Genomic DNA, 22,532 nt, shown 5'->3' with positions numbered 1-22,532 from the left:
AGCGGAGTGGATAACGCACTGGACTAGCATTCGGGAGGATGACTATTCAAATCCGCGACAAGCCATTCAGAATCAGATTTCCCGTCATTTCCCTAAGTCGCTTACGGCAAACTTCGGGATAGTTCCTATGAAAGGACATAGCCAATTGCCTTCTCCAGTCTATTTTAATGCGAGCTTGTGTTCAGTCTGTAATGGCCTCGACGTCGACGGGACGTTAAAACCTAGTGTTCCTTAGTTACTTCGAGAATGGGCCTTTCACCTTGCGGCAACCTGTATAAATTTATTTGCAAGACGAATTAGAACCGTGCACTGGACCAGGCCGTCAACTCTTAGCGGGGCCATAATGCCCGTAGGTAGTCCTGTATACCGTTCCCTGATGTACTGCGCTTGTTTCTGCTTTCATCGTAAAAGCCGCACTAGCAAATCACCATCGCTAAAGTCAAGGCGGTGCTGTCAACACGAAACACAGTTTTGCGCTATTCATCTCATCAGCTAAGTCAGTAGCACTGCCATCGGAAGCAGGTTGTATACTGATGAAGTATGATAAAAGGGTTTTTTGTGGCGGCGTTCGTAGCGACAAACAATTCGCTGTAGAAACGGCTTGCGAAGTCACCGCCACACTTTTAATAGCGGGCCGACCGGTCCGCTGGAACAGTGAACAGAAAGATGAAAACCCAAACACTCTGGTTAAATAAAAGTCGGTACTTATCTTTATTAACGAAGATACAGAAACACAGTAGTGAACTCCGTGTCTACAGAAATCTGTCTAGTTCGAGTCGGAGCGGCTAGGTCAGCGTCGGCTGACGACAAACAACAACTCTGCTGCGATGAACACACAACTGACTAGCAAGTACACAATTCGGTGGCGAGTATACAACTTAGCGGCGAATACAGAACTGTCCTAGCGCTCGCGACTCCAGCGCTTAAGAAACCAGAAGCCAGCGGTGGCGCGCGCAGACTTGCGGCGATTTCCTGTCTCGCTGGCGCTGCTTATGCGGACGGCGTCCGGACTTTGATGCTGCCAACCTTTTGGCAGCGGGCTCGGGTGGCATTACTGGCTAGGATATAACAGGGTTGGTGACTGATCATTGTTGCTCATAGTCTGTTTTCCAGTATACAGTTCCAGCTGACACTCTGGCTGCGACACTGGCAGTAATTTGCATAGCAGTGGCTGCTCGTCTAATGAATCATTCCTGACGGGAACCTGTTACCATCTGGAAGCAGCAAGACGAATAAATCGATTGGCATCAAGTTTAATACATACGAAACACCTCAAGCGCAACGTGTTTGGCAGTTCTTCAAAAGGACCATGCAATCTCACGTTGTGCCATATCCGAAAAGCTTCACGTCTCTGGTCACATTCGTATCGAATTTCGCTATTTTTCCATCTAATTTCTGTTAATGGTACTTAACGCTTGAAGCCTCCCTCAAGAACAGCTGGCGTTAGTATGTTAGTTTTGTGACATATACGAGTGTAGAAAAGTTTGCTGTATCAAGTTCAGACTTTCTGAGTAAACTGAACTTAAAACTTTGAAGGAACATGGTAAAACAAATTTTTAAAATAAAATAAACCAATAATAAAATTAATATTTCATATTATCTCCCATAGTACTGTTCCATTTCATTTGCATCAGTATTCTTTTTTATTTTGGGAGGCATGACAACGATAGGTGCACAAGGCAATTTGGAATTAACACATTTTACACAGAAAACGTAATAACCGTGGATCTTTTTGTGCCAAAATGCCTTTGCTTCATTCTTAATTTTCTCTTCTTGGTAAGAACACGCCGCTAACAAACGACGTAGGAACTGCCAAAAACAGCTAGAGTAAAAGCATTTTTGTTCGATAACACTCACTTACTCAAAAACTCGAAAGCATCCTAGGGCTGACAGTATCAAATTTCGACCGGAGTACTGTGAGGATCAGTTCTGGGGTGCGTGTTCGTCGGTTTGGGTATGGATATGGGTTTCGAATAAGCTGTTACAATTTCGGTTCTATAGAGGCTACACTGTTGAGCCATTGACACAAACACACCTACCTAATCATCCATAGAATACAATTTCACCTCGATAACGGCGAAAGTGTATCGTGGCATTGGCACCAAAAGACACTGAAAGAATTGAGGATAGATATAAATCCATGTCTGAACAACCTCTGCCCTCAGCACACAGAGATTGTTCGGAGCTATGCGCAAGCCATGCAGATATCACAGATATGCTCAATAGCCGGCCGCGGTGGTCTAGCGGTTCTAGGCGCTCAGTCCGGAACCGCGGGACTGCTACGGTCGCAGGTTCGAATCCTGCCTCGGGCGTGGATGTGTGTGATGTCCTTAGGTTAGTTAGGTTTAAGTAGTTCTAAGTTCTAGGGGACTGATGACCACAGATGTTAAGTCCCATAGTGCTCAGAGCCATTTGAACCATTATGCTCAATAGTACTGATCTCAGCTGACCTGAGGAAACACTTACGTCGGTGCGGTATTCTTCTAATACAATTCGGGAGCTTTGGAGTGATCCGTTGTCTTGCTGAAGGTTCAGTTGCTTTCATAGTGCAGCAGATGAGCAAAAGGATGCAGTTTGTGCCAACGGGTCAGGATGGCTCCCCGGCATTTGCAGTGTCTCGTAGTATTCAAATTGTTGTTAGGGCAAATCAAATCCAGATCGTCATGAGTGTATATTCTACATGCAAGCTTATCTTCTGAGCACAGACAAAATCCAGGAATCTGGCCCCCGGTAGTTTAATTCCCACATCGGAGAAACTCTCTTAGTAGTGTTTGAAAATCATAGCTGGAAACCCGAGTGACAATCGATGTGTGAATCAGGCCTGGAGGGGAACTCATAAATCCTAATGGTTAAGTCTATTGGTCGCGATAAGAAGGTAACGTGGGTTGGGTCGCGATGTGGCACAAATTTTCAGTTGTCACTATAGGTGTAGAACGTGACTAATCTAGAACCGAGGAACAACGAAATACAGCGTTGGAACACAAGGGCCCTTCTCACGTCTTGACTTTCTCAAGTTTTTATAGAAAATGCATCAGAAAATTCACTGAATGGATTAATATCTAGATGTCAACGTGTAGTAAATGGTCGTGTACGCACACGAGCTTGAAGAATCGTGCTCTAAGTTCAAGTGTACTACAACGAAGTAGTAAATTTGTTAATATTTAAGATTCTTCAAACCACTTATACTGAAAAAAGGTCTTATGAATTGATGGGATTCATAGTGAATGAATACTCTCCAAACTGCTTTAGCTGCTGTGCACTCTTATTTTGGGAATACTACCGGTGACGCAATTATTAGCCTCAAACAATGGGGAATTTACGAAGTCCCACAGTTTAATTGCAGGTCAAAAATGTTGCTCCATTATAGGCTGTAGCAAAATTGGCATTAAGCTCCGTCAGGTGAAAGTCATGCTCAACATATGGGATGGTCATATCTCTAAACAAATGAGAAAGTGGCGTCTGTTTTATGCCAATAAAACGAACTGGTAATTGGCAGATTTGGCGCCTGCGACCGGAAGAAAGTAGTGTGTGTGTGTGTGTGTGTGTGTGTGTGTGTGTGTGTGGTGAAGACTTGAGTGATAGCGCAATGCAGATATGGTTAAATATCACATGCCACTAAAAACTGACAAAAGCGGCAACGGAAACATACTACATCGCACACGAGTGCACAGGGTGACCGAGTGAGGTAGCGCAGTGGTTAACAGCACATTGGACTCGCATTCGGAAGGACGACTGTTAAAACCCGCGTTCGGCCATCCTGATTTAGCTCTGCAGTGATTTCCCTAAATCGCTTAAGGTAAATGCCGGGCTATCCTTCTCCAGTCCGAGCTTGTGCTCCGTCTCTAATGACCTCGTTGATGATGGGACATTAAACACTAATCTTCTCCTCCAGTACAGAGCGAAGAAAATGTGTCCACGGCTGGTTCCCGTCGACGGCGAAGTCATTAAAGACAGCACAAGCCCACATTCGGGAAGAAATTCGCTGGATCCATCCTAGAATTAGCTTGAGCAGTTCAGTGAAACCACGGACACCTAACTACTTCGTCCTCGCAAATCCGAGTTCAGTGTCTTTCTACTTTGACAGCTCTCTTGATAAAATGGTACGAGTAGGGATAACTCCAAATAGTTTTAACTACTTGTTCCAGTTACGCATCTTCTTCCTTCCGCTTTACTGGTAGTGCCGTCATGTAAATTTTTCCTCTTTTTTTTTTTCATTGTTTGACCTGCACAACTTCCCTTCATGCCGTTTCTCTTCCGGATCCATATTTTCTCTCGCCTCATTACGCGAGTAATGCATTGTCAGTCTTCCTGCCACTAAATTCTCTCTCTTACTCCAGTCTTAAAAATTAAGTATACACTGTGGCTCTTTTTCTGTTACATCTATCCCAGTTCAAAACATAATGGTTTTATCGTAAGTGGTAGACTCCATACTAAATTCACGAACTCTTGAAAAGCGTGTATTGTAATAAATGTAATAATAAAATGTGAAGAATAGTTCGTTATTCCTAAGAGAGGGAAAAGTGGCACATATCCAGCCAGGATAAATAGATAAATAATTGAATAAATAAATTAAAATAAATAATTCACTGAATATTTTAAATGCAAACCTTCCATGCAGATGTTTTCTACATCTACATGATTACTCTGCAATTCACATATAAGTGCTTGGCAGAGGGTTCCTTGAACCACGATCTTACTGTCTCTCTACCATTCCACTCCCGAACAGCGCGCGGGAAAAACGAACACCTAAACCTTTCTGTTCGAGCTCTGATTTGTCTTATTTTATTTTAATGATCATTCCAACCTATGAAGGTGGCGCTCAACAAAATATTTTCGCATTCGGAAGAGAATGTTGCTAACTGAAATTTCGTAAATCTCGCCGCGGCGAAAAACGTCTTTGCTTTAATGACTTCCATCCCAACTCGCGTAACATATCTGCCACACTCTCTCCCCTATTACGTGATAATACAAAACAAGCTGCCCTTTTTTTGGACCCTTTCGATGTCCTCCGTCAATCCCACCTGGTAAGGATCCCATACCGCGCAGCAACGTGTAGTGTAAGCTGTCTCTTTAGTGGACTTGTTGCATCTTCTAAGTGTCCTGCCAATGAAACGCAACCTTTGGCTCGCCTTCCACCACAATATTATCTATGTGGTCTTTCCAACTGAAGTTGTTCGTAATTTTAGCTCCCAGGTACTTAGTTGAATTGACAGCCTTGAGAATTGTACTATTTATCGAGTAATCGAATTCCAACGGTTTTCTTTTGGAACTCATGTCGATCACCTCATACTTTTTGTAATTTAGCGTCAACTGCCACCTGCCACACCATACAGCAATCTTTTCTAAATCGCTTTGCAACTGATACTGGTCTTCCGATGACTTTTCTAGACGGTAAATTACAACATCATCTGCGAACAACCTAAGAGAACTGCTCAGATTGTCACCCAGGTCATTTATATAGATCAGGAACAGCAGAGGTCCCAGGACGCTTCCCTGGGGAACACCTGATATCAATTCAGTTTTACTCGATGATTTGCCGTCTATTACTACGAACTGCGACCTTCCTGACAGGAAATCACGAATCCAGTCGCACAACTGAGACGATACCCCATAGGCCTGCAGCTTGATGAGAAGTCGCTTGTGAAGAACGGTGTCAAAAGCTTTCCGGAAATCTAGAAATACGGAATCAACTTGAGATCCCCTGTCGATAGCGGCCATTACTTCGTGCGAATAAAGAGCTAGCTGCGTTGTACAAGAACGATGTTTTCTGAAACCATGCTGATTACGTATCAATAGATCGTTCCCTTCGAGGTGATTCATAATGTTTGAATACAGTATATGCTCCAAAACCCTACTGCAAACCGACGTCAATGATATAGGTCTGTAGTTCGATGGATTACCCCTACTACCCTTCTTAAACACTGGTGCGACCTGCGCAATTTTCCAATCTGTAGGTACCGATCTATCGGTGAGCGAGCGGTTGTATATGATTGCTAAGTAGGGAGCTATTGTATCAGCGTAATCTGAAAGGAACCTAATCGGTATACAATCTGGACCTGAAGACTTGCCCGTATCAAGCGATTTGAGTTGCTTCGCAACCCCTAAGGTATCTACTTCTAAGAAACTCATGCTAGCAGCTTTCGGTGTTTCAAATTCTGGAATATTCCATTCGTCTTCCCTGGTGAAGGAATTTCGGAAAACTGCGTTCAATAACTCCGCTTTAGCTGCACTGTCGTCGGTAACAGTTCCATCGGCACTGCGCAGCGAAGGTATTGACTGCGTCTTGCCGCTTGTGTACCAAATTTCGAGACAATGTTTCGTTGTGGAACCTATTAAAGGCATCTCGCATTGAAGTACGTGCCAAATTTCGCGCGTCTGTAAATTTTAGCCAATCTTCGGGATTTCGCGTTCTTCTGAACTTCGCATGCTTTTTCCGTTGCCTCTGCAACAGCGTTCGGACCTGTTTTGAGTACCATGGGGGATCAGTTCCACCTTTTACCAATTTATGAGGTATGAATCTCTCAATTGCTGTTGCTACTATATCTTTGAATTTGAGCCACATCTCGTCTACATTTGCAGTTCGGAAGGAATGGAGATTCTCTTAGGAAGGCTTCTAGTGACACTTTATCCGCTTTTTTAAATAAAATTATTTTGCGTTTGTTTCTGGTGGATTTGGAAGAAACGATATTGAGTCTAGCTACAACGACCTTGTGATCACTAATCCCTGTATCAGTCATGATGCTCTCTATTAGCTCTGGATTGTTTGTGACTAAGAGGTCAAGTGTGTTTTCGCTACCATTTACAATTCGCGTGGGTTCGTGGACTAACTGCTCGAAATAATTTTCGGAGAAAGCATTTAGGACAATCTCGGAAGATGTTTTCTGCCTACCACGGATTTTGAACAAGTATTTTTGCCAACATATCGAGGGAAGGTTGAAGTCTCCACCAACTATAACCGTAGGAGTGGGGTATTTATTTGTTAAGAGACTCAAATTTTCTCTGAACTGTTCAGCAACTATATCATCGGAGTCTGGGGGTCGGTAGAAGGAGCCAATTATTAACTTAGTTCGGCTGTTAAGTATAACCTCCACCCATACCAATTCGCACGGAGTATCTACTTCGACTTCACTACAAGATAAACCACTACTGACAGACACAAACACTACACCGCCAATTCTGCCTAATCTATCTTTCCTGATCACCGTCTGAGACTTTGTAAAAATTTCCGCAGAACTTATTTCAGGCTTTAGCCAGTTTTCTGTACCTATAACGATTTCAGCTTCTGCGCTTTCTATTAGCACTTGAAGCTCAGGGACTTTCCCAGCACAACTAAAACAATTTACAACTACAATTCCGACTGTTCCTTGATCCAAGCACGTCCTGTATTTGCCATGCACCCTTTGAGATTGCGGCCAACCCCGTACTTTCCCGAGGCCTTCTAACCTAGAAAAACGCCCAGTCCACGACACGCAGCCTCCGCTACCCGTGTAGCCGCCAGCTGAGTGTAGTGAACTCCTGACCTATACAGCGGAACCCGAAACCCCACCACCCTATGGCGCAAGTCAAGGAATCTGCAACCAACACGGTCGCAAAACCGTCTGAGCCTCTGATACAGACCCTCCATCCGGCTCTGCACCAAAGGTCCGCAGTCGGTTCTGTCAACAATGCCGCAGATGGTGAGCTCTGCCTTCATCTCGTAATAAAGACCGGCAGCCTTCACCAAATCAGATAGCTGCTGGAATCCAGAGAGAATTTCCTCAGATCCAAAACGATACATGTCATTAGTACCGACATGTGCCACCACCTGCAGCTGGCTGCACGCTGTGGTCTTCATGGCATCCGGAAGGACCCCTTCCACATCAGGAATGACTCCACCCGGAATGCGCACGGAGTGCACACTGAATTTCTTCCCCTCCTTAGCCGCCGTATCCCTAAGAGGCCCCATTACGCGCCTAACATTGGAGCTCCCAACTACCAATAAGCCCACCCTCTGCGATTGCCCGGTCCTTGAAGGCTGAGACTCATCCTCTGAAACGTAGATAAGTAATAATAACGCAGTACGCAAATTTTATGCCTTTAGTTTTAGGGTCAATGTTGAAAGTGAGCTACACACTCCCGTCTGCCTGTATTTTTTTTAATTAATGAGTACATAAAAACTAAAAATTCATAAGAATTATATGGATTTAGCTATATAAGGCCGGTGGGCTGGCCAGCCTGGATGTGGTTTTTAGGCGGTTTTCCACATCCCTCTAGGTGATTATCGCGCTGGTCCCCACGTCCCGCCTCAGTTACACGACTCAGACATTTGAAACTCATCCGGACTTTTCCATGATTTACACTGGACGAAGGCAGATGGGGTACTCTTGATTCCATCCCGGGGGGGGGGGGGGGGGGGGTACGGGGTGGCGCGGCAGGAAGGGCATCCGGCCACAGCTTCACATTAACATGCCAGCCACAGCTTCACATTAACATGCCAAATCCGATTTAACCACGCTAACCCCGCGCAAAATACGGGACAAAGGCACAAGCGATAGATAGATAGATAGAACTGAAGTAAGGTTGGAATTGATTTTTGAGAGCCAACAGTTTGTTTAGGAAATTTGTGTTCCGGAGTTTCGATATTAAATACGGAAGTTGAAGTACTACTTTGTAATGAAATGCGCATTCTGTAGTGCTTTGTGAGCGTCTTAGACACAATGCACACGCGTTGCTAAGAGAGATTTTTTGGACAGTGGTGTTTACTGTCTGCCGATTATCAGACTGAAAGAGATAAAATGGATTTGTTTTATTTCTGCAGCTCAAAAGAGGGCGTCTGGCAGTTTTCGTAGCTCTCGCACACATTTTGGCGTCATTTAATGTTTTTTTTGCGTATTGTTGCATTCGAATGGTTTGGTGTCACTCGAAATGCAACTAATTAAAAGCAAATTCACGAAGAAAAACGTGGATGAGTAATATTCCGACATTGTGTTTGAAGGTTTGTGTCTCGGAACCACCACACTTAAGGACTACGCCATTACACCCTCCACGACATGGAATGCCACGAAATTTCACAGTTTATGGCATTACTGAGGACAGTCACAAACTTTTAATTCTCAGATCGAAAATATTAACCCCAGTCCGCTTCCCTAGTCGCGCGGTCAGTGCAGCGGATTGTTAAACGAAGGGGCCGGAGTTCGATTCCCGGCTGGGTCGGAGATTTTATCTAAAACTAAACTAAACTCCTCCTGAACAGGCCATGAAGGCTGAATGGTACCGACCGGCTGCCGTGTCATCCTCAGCCCATAGGCATCACAGGACGCGGATAGGGAGAGGCATGTGGTAAACACACCGCTCTCACGGCCGTATGTCAGTTTCCGAGACCGGAGCCGCTACTGCTCAATCAGGTAGCCCCTCAGATTCCCTCATAAGGGCTGAGTCCATCCTGCGTGCCAACAGCGCTCGGCAGACCGGATGCTCATCCACCAAAGTTCTAGCCCAGCCCGACAGCGCTTAACTTCGGTGATCTGACGGGAACAGGTGTTACCACTGCGGCATGGCCGTTGGACGGAGATATTATCCCCTCGGGGAGTGGGTGTTGTATTGTCCTCAAGTTCATATCATCGTAATTGACATTCTACTATTGAGATGGCTGTATTGGCACGTCACGAAATCCAATAAATTAAAAAAAAGTAAGCTTCGACCATGAAACTTTGTGATAGTTTTAGTCCTCCTCTACGTATTCGCTCTTCAATGCGACTCATTTTTCACAAGGATGGATGACTTGGTGGAGCATGGTTGTTGAAATTTGCATTGTGGGTGCTCAGGAAAGATTCCTCCTCGAAAGTCACCTCGTCGTCATACTAGAAATGCATACCATGCAATGGTTTCTTCATCCGAGGAAACAGTCACTGGGTCCCACGCCAGGAGAATACAGGGCTGAGGAAAAATTCGATAGCCCAAAGCATCATTATACTCGGTCCGTTCACGGTAATGTGGCCATCGCCTGTGTTTAACGGCGACGTACAGTAACCACTCACAGGCAGTAGATAACAGCGCTAGCAGTGGACAGTATACAAGGTGTTACAAAAAGGTACGTCCAAACTTTAAGGAAACATTCCTCACACACAAATAAAAAAAAGATGTTATGTGGACATGTGTCCGGAAACGCTTAATTTCCATGTTAGAGCTCATTTTATTTTCGTCAGTATGTATTGTACTTCCTCGATTCTGATGATCAAATTGTAAATTTTCACAATCAACATGTGTGGGCTGACGAGAATCCGCACGCAATTGTGCAATCACGTCATCAACACAGATTTTCTGTGAACGTTTGGGCAGGCATTGGTGGTGATGTCTTGATTGGGCCCCATGTTCTCCCACCTACGCTCAATGGAGCACGTTATCATGATTTCATGCGGGATACTCGACCTGTGCTGCTAGAACATGTGCCTTTACGAGTACGACACAACATGTGGTTCATGCACGATGGAGCTCCTGCATATTTCAGTCGAAGTGTTCGTGCGCTTCTCAACAACAGATTCGGTGACCGATGGATTGGTAGAGGCGGACCAATTCCATGGCCTCCACGCTCTCCTGACCTCAATCCTCTTGACTTTCATTTATGGGGGCATTTGAAAGCTCTTGTCTACGCAACCCCGGTACCAAATGTAGAGACTCTTCGTGCTCGTATTGTGGACGGCTGTGATACAGTACGCCATTCTCCAGGGCTGCATCAGTGCATCAGGGATTCCATGCGACGGAGGGTGGATGCATGTATCCTCGCTAACGGAGGACATTTTGAACATTTCCTGTAACAAAGTGTTTGAAGTCACGCTGGTACGTTCTGTTGCTGTGTGTTTCCATTCCATGATTAATGTAATTTGAAGAGAAGTAATAAAATGAGCTCTAACATGAAAAGTAAGCGTTTCCGGACACATATCCACATAACATATTTTCTTTCCTTGTGTGTGAGGAATGTTTCCTGAAAGTTTGGCCGTACCTTTTTGTAACACCCTGTATAAAGCGCGTCGGAGGACGGGAAACAGTGCACTCGTGTCCTAATGCGGAAAAGGAGCGATCGGTCTGAAGTCTTACATGGCATCGTCATTGGCTTTCGGGCCAAGGATGGAAACATTTCACAAACGGCTAAGTCTGTAAATTGTTCGCATGCCGCAGAGATAGAAGTATACCGTGCGTGACAAAATACCGCTATCCAGTGCCAGCGCCGGGCAACTGTGGTGCACCACGGTCTATAGGGGGGAGAATGACCGCTGAGGAGATGTATATGGGCCGATGGATGTGCAACCGTTGAGCAACTGACCGCCCAGATGAACCAATGGGTTACCACCAAGTGTCACCTCAACAACTGTTCAGTGAGCGTTGCTGCATATAGGCCTCCGCAGCACGCACGTGGTTCATGGACCCACGTTGACTGCTGTCCATCGGTGACGAGGGCTGGAATTTGCACGGCAGTATCGCAACTGAACGTCCACTGAGTGGCGACAGATGGCCTTTCCAGATGAATCACGTTTTATGCTACATCGGCGTGAAACGTCTGAAAGCAAACATTCTCCAACAATCGACGGAAGTGTTCAGTCCGGAGGAGGGAACGTTATGGTCCGGGAAATGTTTGCGTGGCCTTTCCTTGAGGATTTTGTCATTCTGGAAGGCTAAATGGATCAATACAAGTATCCATCCATCTTTAGGGGCCATATTCATCACTACACCCAGTTTATTTCTCCTCTGCCCGATGGCTCCTACCAGCAGGACTAAGCAATATGTCACACAGCTCGCAGTGTACGTGCGTGTTTGGAAGAGTATGAGTTGACCGCACTTCCCTGGCCACCAAACTCCACGGATTTACATTCAATCGAGAATCTGTAGGACCACCTCAACCAGGTTGTTTCGCGCCGTGGATTCTCAACCGAGAAACTCGGTGCGATGGCCACGGCACTGGAATCGCCATGACTCCACATACCTCTCGGTACCTTCCAGAATTTTATTTGACTCTCTTTCTGCACGTCTCGCAGCGGTCCACGCTACAAAAGGTGGTTATTCAGGCTTTTGACAGGTTGTCACATTAATGCGACTGGACGAAGTATGTGGTTATGCCCCTGTGCAAAATTAGCTCTGGCATTGAGATTTAGCACAACACCCCCGTGTACAGCTTCCCGCAACGCTTCGTCTTGACAACCTCTCGTAACTTAAGATTTCGGTAGCATGCTTCCTGTTTTGGTTTGCCCCGTACGAGTATAATCTGTTTGCACCACACCATACAATCACATTGACACTCAGTGTCAGTTTTTCCAGTGATGGTTGCCTCGTTGACTTTTTCATCAGTGGTGAACCCACACGTTTCCACTCTGCTGTGTACATAGTTCCTCGTAGTCAGCGCGTACACAACTTTCCCAATAGAGCGAGCCCCGCTAAGCACAACAGCGCAGGCGCAGCGCTCGTCTGTCTTCGCACTACGAGATGGCGCAGTCTTAGAGATGGACCAAATTCTGCTTCCGCCGATCCGCGTATTAATATGTCTCGCAGCCAATGAGATTGCTGCTAATGTAGAACCTTTACTCCTCGCAGATCACACTCGCGCAGTGATACCTGAACGCTCGAAGTATTATAACGAGTGTACAGACCTCCGATTAGTCAGTCTGCGTTAGTCTGCATTAGTCTGTAGTCAAGTTTCAGTCTGCGCCTAATAAGATTATCATATTCCTGTACATAGCCATCAAGAGAAATGTATAGGAACTTTGTCAAGCATCGGAGATATGTGAGAATAATATTAACGTACCAAGACCAAAGCAACTTCAGATTGTCAATTGCAAATAGCATCCAGAATCAAGTTAAGTAAGGTTTATGATTGTTATTATTTTAATAAATGTGTGTGAAAATTAATCAAGTTCTGTTTAAAGTTGGTCACTATCAATCTGTTACTCTAAGCGTGCAAGTGGCATTTCTATCGTCTGACCTAACGGCAGAAGATAAACACGCCACGATAAGACCACAAGACATATTGCTGACACTCGCCTACTTCGTTACAGCGACAAGTCAAATAATCTGATGGTGTGTGTACCGAAGGTCTTACAGTACGCACACCACACACTCTCGCTTTGTTTTTTTGTCCCAGAGTCACAGTGACGCACCCAGAACTCGTCCATGTCGATTAGGCGGCTAAAGAAGTCACCTAGATGGGTGCAACATTTACGTTGCTGCCTCGGCTCGGCAGGCTTTTTGAATGGATGTGAGCGATATAAGCAGTTGCAGAACTCACAGGGTGGCAATCTATGCCGTGTTCAAAGTCTTGTGCAATATGTTGAAAACTGATCCACGATTTGTTTCTCAGTTTTTACGCTATCGCCTCGATTTTTATTCGTCGGTTTTATATCACCAAGGCCACCACTTCTCTTGCAATCTCAGTTCTTCCCAAACAAATGGTCTGCCACTTTGTTGTTCTTCGTCGGCCGGAGTGGCCGAGCGGTTCTAAGCGCTAGTCTGCAACCGCGCGACCGCTACGGTCGCAGATTCGAATCCTGCCTCGGGCATGGATGTGTGTGATGTCCTTAGGTTTACGTAGTTCTAAGTTCTAGGGGACTGATGGCCTCAGAAGTTAAGTCCCATTTTGTTCTTCATTTACACTTGTTTGACCACAATGGAAGCGTCGGCGTCGCTCAATCACAGTGTGGGATGACAGTGCGTCACTGCCCTACACTTCCACCAACTTGACATGGATTGTGGTCCGTTGGGAGAGGATCAAACACCGAGATCATCGGGCCTATCGGATGAGCGAAGGATAGGGAGAGATGTCGACCGTGCCCTTTCAAAAGAACCATCCCGACATTTGCAGAACCGAGTTAGGGAAATCACGGAAAACCTGAAGCAGCATGGCCGAACGCGGGTTTGAACCGTCGCCCTCCCGAATGCAAGTCCAGTGTGCTAACCACTGCGCCACCTCGCTCGGTGGCATGGATTGTGGCAGAGTCGCTCCCCTTAAAATGCAAAAAAAAGGAACTGACGCACGATACTTCAGTTTACCAATGGACTGCGCCAGTTTGTTCTGGCTTCTCTAGCGGTGTGTTACGGTATTATAGCGATGCGGGGACTTAAATGACTACCCGAGTGCAGACATGTACCTGCAAATAAACAAAATACAGGGTGACACCTTGGGTTGTCGGGTGTTCTGCCGGATATCAGCGTCGTACTTGCACAATATTTCGGTCACGTAGCTCGTAACCTTCATCAGGTGCGACCTCAGACTGCTCCTCGAGTGGACCTGGTCCAGTATTTATGCCTATGGCCTTCCCCCTCCACCAACGGCTGCAGGCGCTTCCTCTGTGGTCCGCGCCCATTCCCTGCGACCTGCTGGAGCGTTGCTGCTCCGTTTTCCGTCCGCTGTGGTTCTAGGTGTTCCCTCTGCGGTCCGCACCCACCAGACCCGCTCCTGGGGGTTTCATCTACGGTCTGGGGTACCAAGCGTTCCGCCTGCGGTCCGCGCCCGCTCACCACGACCTGTTGGAGCGTTGCCGCTCCGTTTTTTGTCCGCCGCGGCTCTGGATGTTCCCTTTGCGGTCCGCGCCCACCAGTCCCACTTCTGGGTGTTCCATCTTCGGTCTGGTGCGCCTGGTAGTCCGACAGGGGCTCGTTTTCCATCTCCTTGTCTCTGGTTCTTCTGTTTGTGTAGTGTTGCAGCTGGCCCCGTTGCTCCTTTAACGATTCCAGAGCCGGATCCCAGGCTCTGCTTAGCTGGTACCCTGTGTCACGGTTCATAAGATCGTCAGCTATTGTTATTTCTATCGATTCTCTTATAACACTGTCCCAAAATCTGGGTGTTTGTGCTAGAATCTTGGTATCCTCATACTTCATGGCATGATCTAGTTCTAGACAGTGTTCAGCTGTAGCTGACTTAGTCACCTGTCTTAATCTAGTGTGCCTCTGATATTCTTTGCACCTGATCTCCACAGTTCTTGTCGTCTGGCCAATGTAGGACATGCCACATTGACAAGGTATATTGTAAATCCCTGGTTTTCGTAACCCCAGGTCGTCTTTGACACTCCCCAGCAGTGCCCTGATCTTGTTGGACGGACAGAAAACACACTTGATATTGTGTTTACGGAGGATCCTACTGATTCTGGCAGAAATAGAGCCAGCATAGGGCAGATATGCCACCTTCTTTGCTTCATCTTGGTCTTCTTCAGGAAACTGTGGTATAGTGGCTGGTTGGAGTGCCCTCTCAATTTGTCTGTCCGTGTATCCATTCTTGGAGAAAACTGTTTTGAGACGTTCTATCTCTATAGGTAGATTCTCTTGGTCTGACAGGGCACATGCTCTGTGGACCAAAGTCTTCAGAACCCCATTCTTCTGTGCAGGGTGGTGACAGCTGCTGGCCTGCAGATATAAGTCAGTGTGTGTTGGTTTTCGGTACACACTGTGGCCAGTTGATCCATCTGCTTTCCTCTGGACTAGTACATCCAGAAATGGCAGCTGGCCATTCTTCTCCAGTTCCATGGTGAACTTGATATTAGGGTGGCATGAGTTCAAGAAACTCATTGAGCCTGTCCATCCCATGTGGCCAGATCACTAAGGTGTCATCCACATACCTAAAGAAGCATGTGGGTTTAAATGTGGCTGTCTCCAATGCCCTCTCCTCAAAACTCTCCATAAACATGTTGGCAACCACAGGGGACAGTGGGCTGCCCATAGCTACACCTTCAGTTTGCTCGTAATATTGGTTTCTGTACAGGAAATACGTGGATGTCAGTGTATCACTGAACAGGTCCAACAGAGCACCGTCAAATTTCTCTGCAATCAGTTCTAGTGAGTCCTTCAGTGGGACCCTGGTGAACAGCGATACCACATCAAAAATAACCATGATGTCCGAATCTGTGATGTGCAGTTGCTTGAGGCGCTGCAGGAAATCTTCTGAGTTGCGGATGTGGTGAATACATTTCCCCACATACGGAGACAGGAGACCTTTCAAGTACTTGGCTGTTGTGTACGTAGGTGCCCCACTATTACTGACAATTGGACGTAGGGGCACGCCCTCCTTGTGTATTTTAGGCAGACCATACAGTCTAGGTGGCACTGGCGCTTTTTCCCGTAGTTGTCTGATGATCTTATCGGGCATCCCTGTTTCCTTCAAGAGAGCACCTTGTCCGTGGGGTCACACTCCAGAATTCTGTATGCAGGGTCCTCCAGAAGTTGGCGTACTTTCTCATCATAATCCACCTGCTGCAAGATGACAGTGGAGTTCCCTTTGTCTGCTGGCAGTACCACAATACTGTTGTCTTCCCGGAGTTTCTTGAGTGCAAGCCTCTCCTCGGTTGTGATGTTCGGTTTCGGTGGCCTGGCCTTGGTGAGGGCCCTGCCGATCTCTTGGCGGACTTCCTCTGCCACATTAGGTGGAAGTGTGGCTGCAACTTGCTCTACTGCACTGAGGAAACCTGAAATGGGTACGTTTCTAGGGGTCGTAGCAAAGTTGAGACCCTTGCTGAGTACCTTTAAGGTTGTATCATCAAACTGTATGCCACTCAGATTCGTCACAGTGCGTGTCTCTTCCATCTGCTGTGCTTTCTTACTCATGCGCTCAAACTTTGCAGATTGGCAAGATGAGGCATTCCTTCTAGCACACTCCGCTAAAGACCAGGAGGCACGGTCTATCCAATCCCAATCTTCTCTGGTTAAGGAGGCTGCCATGTACAGGTGAATGTGTAACAGCTCCCTGGCCACAACATCTAACCTGTGGCGCATATCTCGAATCCTCTCTCTCACCAGTGCCATGCTGGCTCTGCGTTTTATTTTGTTCGCCGCTCTGGAGTTGATGTGATGTTTAATTCTGGCAAATACTGGTACCACTTCTCCATCTCGACATCACGCTGTCCACCAGAGTCCCACTGAAGGACTCACTAGAACTGATTGCAGAGAAATTTGACGGTGCTCTGTTGGACCTGTTCACTCATACACTGACATCCACGTATTTCCTGTACAGAAACCAATATTACGAACAAACTGAAGGTGTAGCTATGGGCAGCCCACTGTCCCCTGTGGTTTCCAACAGGTTTATGGAGAGTTTTGGAAAAAAAATGGTTCAAATGGCTCTGAGCACTATGGGACTTAACATCTATGGTCATCAGACCCTTGAACTTAGAACTACTTAAACCTAACTAACCTAAGGACATCACACAACACCCAGCCATCACGAGGCAGAGAAAATCCCTGACCCCGCCGGGAATCGAACCCGGGAACCCGGGCATGGGAAGCGAGAACGCTACCGCACGACCACGAGAGTGAGTTTTGAGGAGAGGGAATTGGAGACAGCCACATTTAAACCCACATGCTTCTTTAGGTATGTGGATGACACCTTAGTGATCTGGCCACATGAGATGGACAGGCTCAATGAGTTTCTTGAACTCATGCCACCCTAATATCAAGTTCACCATGGAACTGGAGAAGAATGGCCAGCTGCCATTTCTGGATGTACTAGTCCAGAGGAAAGCAGATGGATCAACTGGCCACAGTGTGTACCGAAAACCAACACACACTGACTTATATCTGCAGGCCAGCAGCTGTCACCACCCTGCACAGAAGAATGGGGTTCTGAAGACTTTGGTCCACAGAGCACATGCCCTGTCAGACCAAGAGAATCTACCTATAGAGATAGAACGTCTCAAAACAGTTTTCTCCAAGAATGGATACACGGACAGACAAATTGAGAGGGCACTCCAACCAGCCACTATACCACAGTTTCCTGAAGAAGACCAAGATGAAGCAAAGAAGGTGGCATATCTGCCCTATGCTGGCTCTATTTCTGCCAGAATCAGTAGGATCCTCCGTAAACACAATATCAAGTGTTTTCTGTCCATCCAACAAGATCAGGCGACTGCTGGGGAGTGTCAAAGACGACCTGGGGTTACGAAAACCAGGGATTTACAATATACCTTGTCAATGTGGCATGTCCTACATTGGCCAGACCACAAGAACTGTGAAGATCAGGTGCAAAGAATATCAGAGGCACACTAGATTAAGACAGGTGACTAAGTCAGCTATAGCTGAACACTGTCTAGAACTAGATCATGCCATGAAGTATGAGGATACCAAGATTCTAGCACAAACACCCAGATTTTGGGACAGTGTTATAAGAGAATCGATAGAAATAACAATGGCTGACGATCTTATGAACCGTGACACAGGGTACCAGCTAAGTAGAGCCTGGGATCCGGCTCTGGAATTGTTAAAGGGGCAAGGGGGCCAGCTGCAACACTACACAAACAGAAGAACCAGAGACAAGGAGATGGGAAACGAGCCCCTGTCGGACTGCCAGGCGCACCAGACCGAAGATGGAACACCCAGAAGTGGGACTGGTGGGCGCGGACCGCAGAGGGAACATCCAGAGCCGCAGCGGACAAAAAACGGAGCGGCAACGCTCCAACAGGTCGTGGTGAGCGGGCGCGGACCGCAGGCGGAACGCTTGGTACCCCAGACCGTAGATGAAACTCCCAGGAGCGGGTCTGGTGGGTGCGGACCGCAGAGGGAACACCTAGAACCACAGCGGACGGAAAACGGAGCAGCAACGCTCCAGCAGGTCGCAGGGAATGGGCGCGGACCACAGAGGAAGCGCCTGCAGCCGTTGGTGGAGGGGGAAGGCCATAGGCATAAATACTGGACCAGGTCCACTCGAGGTGCAGTCTCAGGTCGCACCTGATGAAGGTTACGAGCTACGTGACCGAAATATCGTGCAAGTACGACGCTGATATCCGGCAGAACACCCGACAACCCAAGATGTCATTAGATCGCCGGGAAAGCCTGAAGAGTTACATCAAAATTCAGGGTGTTTCATAATATTTTGATGGTTTCATATTTGAAGAATTCTCGCTGAAAACAACATATTACGACGCTAGTGCCATCTAGTAGTGGTGCGTAGGGTCACGTTTCATTGCATGTACAGGTCAGCAATCATGTCGCACTGGTCGAAGCAATATCGTGCGTTCACATTGGAGTGCTGTTTTCGCTACGGCGTGTCTGACGTGCGCGTGCAACGCGCCTTTCGTAAGCATTTCAAGACTCAGGTGCGGGATATCCAATTCCTATTCTGGAACAATATCGAACTGGGTAAGGAATTTGCGTGCAACTGCCAGTGCATCGAATCGAAAGTCAGTCGGCTCTTGGAAAACCGAACTCCCGAGAACATCGAACGCGAGGATAGCAGTTTACAGGCAAGCCCTCATAGTTCGGTACGAATACGTGTCCAAACGACCGGCCGAGAAGCTTGCAATAGTTAATAAAACTAACTGACAATGAAATTTCTAGAAATGTACCAGCAGTTTGAAAGATGTGTTCAGAAACTGGGTCAAACGCCGCGAGTATCGTATTTGTTCGATGTAGTGTTTCGTAAGTAAACTTGAATAGGTGATGTACCTTGTGTAAAAAGTTCAGCTTCATTTTGCAGTTAGTTCATGTGGTTTTCAAATTTTAAACCATCAAAACATTGTGAAACACCCTGTGATTCAGCACCGGTATCTTGTCTCCGAGATGACAACTAAAACGTTATGACTGCCCCTCAAATACATTTTTTACAATTAAACTAGACATCTAATGACCTGGCGGCCGTCAGCTTGTTTTACAATCTTTACTGTTTAAGAAGGATCTGTTGATTGTGGCTGCATAACGCTTCGTACAAGATGTAGGATAACACTTAGGATTCACAGTAACAAGGGCAATGATGCATGCAGGCTCACTCCTTCCCCTGGGGCCCTTAATGGGAGGTTTAGAGCGTATTACTTGATGCGTTGATCCTCAGAGAGGGCTCACGAACGCCGCTAGAGACTCGTTGCGCCCGGGCTGCACTCGCCGGCAGAAGGCGTCGCAGAATGGTCTCGGCAAACAAGTGCGAGCGCGCGGGTGATTAGCCATGCGGCCCGGCGCGCCCTTCCTGTTTGCAGCTCTCCAGAACCGCCTGTTTGCTTTCCATTAGGCGCTGCCGTCCTAGCCGTAGCCACCCAAGTGTGCTGCAGTCGCTTTTCCTAGCTCCGATGCTTCTGCTTGCGCGCAGTGCGGACGCGAAAGCGCCAATACTGTCACTAAACTGTTTAGTGCTTCCGAAAAAATCTGTAAACATCCGCTTACTGGACACGAATTCAGGAAGATTGAGGTTCGATGCATCGCCCGACTATACAGATTGAGGTTTTGCGCGGTTTCCCTAAATCGGTTAGTGTCAACAGCGGTATAGCTACTTCCTAAGAAGACGGCGGATATCCTGCCCTATCCTTTCCCAGCTCGAGAGTGGGCTCCGTCTGTACTAACCTCGTCACAGCCGGGTCGTTAAACTTTAAAAGGCGCGAAGGTCACTGTAGCTCCAAGGAGATGCTTAAGGAGCTTAAGCGGGAGCAATCGGAAGATAAGTCTCTTACTTGCAAGAGTTTGCGACAGAACTTACTCATGTAACAGACGTAATTTCTCGTACACCGCAAAAAAGTGTAATGAAACTATTACAGTTAATGAAAAACAAGTAATCGCCCGATCAGACTCACAGGACCATGGCATGCCCCTGTAATCACGTGCTATATGGCGTCAATTGGATGCAGCATGGCGGGGCATGGGGTCAACACACCGCTCTCCCAGTCGTTCTCGGCGTTCCAGACGTTGGAAGCGCTACTTCTCATTAAAGTTGCTTCACGAGGCTGTCACCTCTTTCCTGTCCTCCAACAATGGAAAAATTCCTGGCTGTACCAGGGATTGCACCCAGGTCCTTCCACATGGCAGTCAGAAACGCTAACTGGTCAGATGACTTTGTGGACAATATTAGTTGTAATCTCGGATTTTCCGCCAATAATTTGGTTACTTACAGTGAAGTGTACAACAAAATTACAAATATCGAGTTATACGTTGAGAATGTATTAGTCGGGCGGAAAGATGGGCAAAGAAGTATAAAGCTCCGCTCTTCGAGAAACGTCAAAAAGGAATAGCCTTTGCTTACAAGATATATTATCTGATCAAAAGTACGCGCACAGCCCTATGTAATGCGGAACTAAGCACTGGATGTCACGGGAGGCGCACTGGCCACTGTAAAGGGAAGCGGGAGTGTTGCGTTGTCAGTAGAAAAACAGGAACAGTAGAATGGATCGGTCAAGAGAGCTCAATGATTTCGAAAGTGAACTAGTCATGGGATATCACCTGAGTGACAAACCTATCAGATACATTTCAGTCCTTCTGAAGCCATCTTTCCCCCCCTCCCCCCTTCCCCCCCCTCCCCCGCCCCCCGTAGTCGGCTGTTGATGATGTGTTTGTGAATTGGAAACGCAAAGGAACAACCACAACTAAACAAAGACAAGGCAGACACCAGCAACTGACGGACAGGAACCGTCGAGCATTGCGAAGCGCAGTTGCAAAAAGTTGCATGAACTGCCAGCTGACCAACTAGCACAATTAATGTGCGTAGGGAGTTTAAAAGAATTGGGCACAGTGGTCAAGCAGCTCTGTATAAGCCACATGTTTCTGTAGTTAATGCTAAGCGACACTTGAGGTGTGTAAAGAGCGACGCCATTGGGCTATCGATGACTGGAAATCAGTGATTTGGAGTGATGAATAGCTATACCCAGTGACATTCCTGTGGAAGGGTCCGAGATTAGCAAATGCCTGGAGAATGATACCTGCTATCATGTGTAGTGCCAACAGTGAAGTATAGAGCAGGTGATATTTATGTCCACTAATAAGTACCCTTATATTTTTTATCAGGTAGTGTACATATATCATACTGGTCTCCAGCAAGTCATTCAAATAGTCGTCTTCAAGGCAATCATCCCAACACTTGCCTTAAGCGAATAGGGGAATCACGGGAAACCCAAACCTGGTTGTCTGTATGGAGATATGATCTGCCGATGTCCCGAACCGCAGCCTGCGACGTGCAGCGGAATGTAATCTCTCGTCGGGCGTCATGCAGATCTTGTACTCGACTGTGAAGAGAACCCGACTCCAGTATTCCAGGTTTCATTCCAGGTACCCACTTAACATTCCTTCAAGTAGCTTGGCGCTGGGCGTATTTACCAATCATTGAAGATATACACTGCTGGATAAAGATGCACCACCTTCAAGGACAAGGTCATGTTATTGCCAAGTGAGATGACAGGTTGCTCATAATTCATACCAAATGAAACACACATGTTACCGTAAATCTTAACCAAACAGTTGCATGAGTACAGAATCTCCCCTCCCGTACCCTCCCCCCCCCCCCCTGGTGGCAGGGCAGGCGTGTACTCTCGCATGCAAACGATCATAAAGGGTGCTAAATGGCGGTCGACCGGAGTGGCCCTAGCCGTTCTAAGCGCTACAGACTGGAACCGCGCGACCGCTACGTCGCAGGTTCGAATCCTGCCTCGGGCATGGATGTGTGTGATGTACTTAGGTTAGTTAGGTTTAAGTAGTTGTAAGTTCTAGGGGACTGATGACCTCAGATGTTAAGTCCCTTAGTGCTCAGAGCCATTTTGCTAAATGGCATCGTGCGAAGGACTGTCCTAACAATATTTCGCCTTTTGATGCATTTTGGCATTGGTGCTTGCAGGGCC

General features: G+C 46.9%; 1 protein-coding gene and 1 pseudogene across 1 annotated transcript in view; one reads left to right on the top strand and one right to left on the bottom strand.

Moving 5' to 3' along the window:
- LOC124788077 (phospholipid phosphatase 1-like) overlaps nucleotides 1-22,532 on the top strand; it is a 781,858-nt gene that overhangs the window by 303,489 nt on the left and 455,837 nt on the right. The gene's annotated exons all lie outside the window — the stretch shown is intronic.
- LOC124790376 lies at nucleotides 9,427-9,544 on the bottom strand (annotated as a pseudogene).

This window comes from Schistocerca piceifrons, chromosome 3 (genome assembly GCF_021461385.2).
Source record: "Schistocerca piceifrons isolate TAMUIC-IGC-003096 chromosome 3, iqSchPice1.1, whole genome shotgun sequence".
Classification (NCBI taxonomy): domain Eukaryota; kingdom Metazoa; phylum Arthropoda; class Insecta; order Orthoptera; family Acrididae; genus Schistocerca; species Schistocerca piceifrons.
The sequence above is the reverse complement of the archived record's forward strand: the minus strand, read 5'-3'. Positions and strand labels throughout refer to the sequence as shown.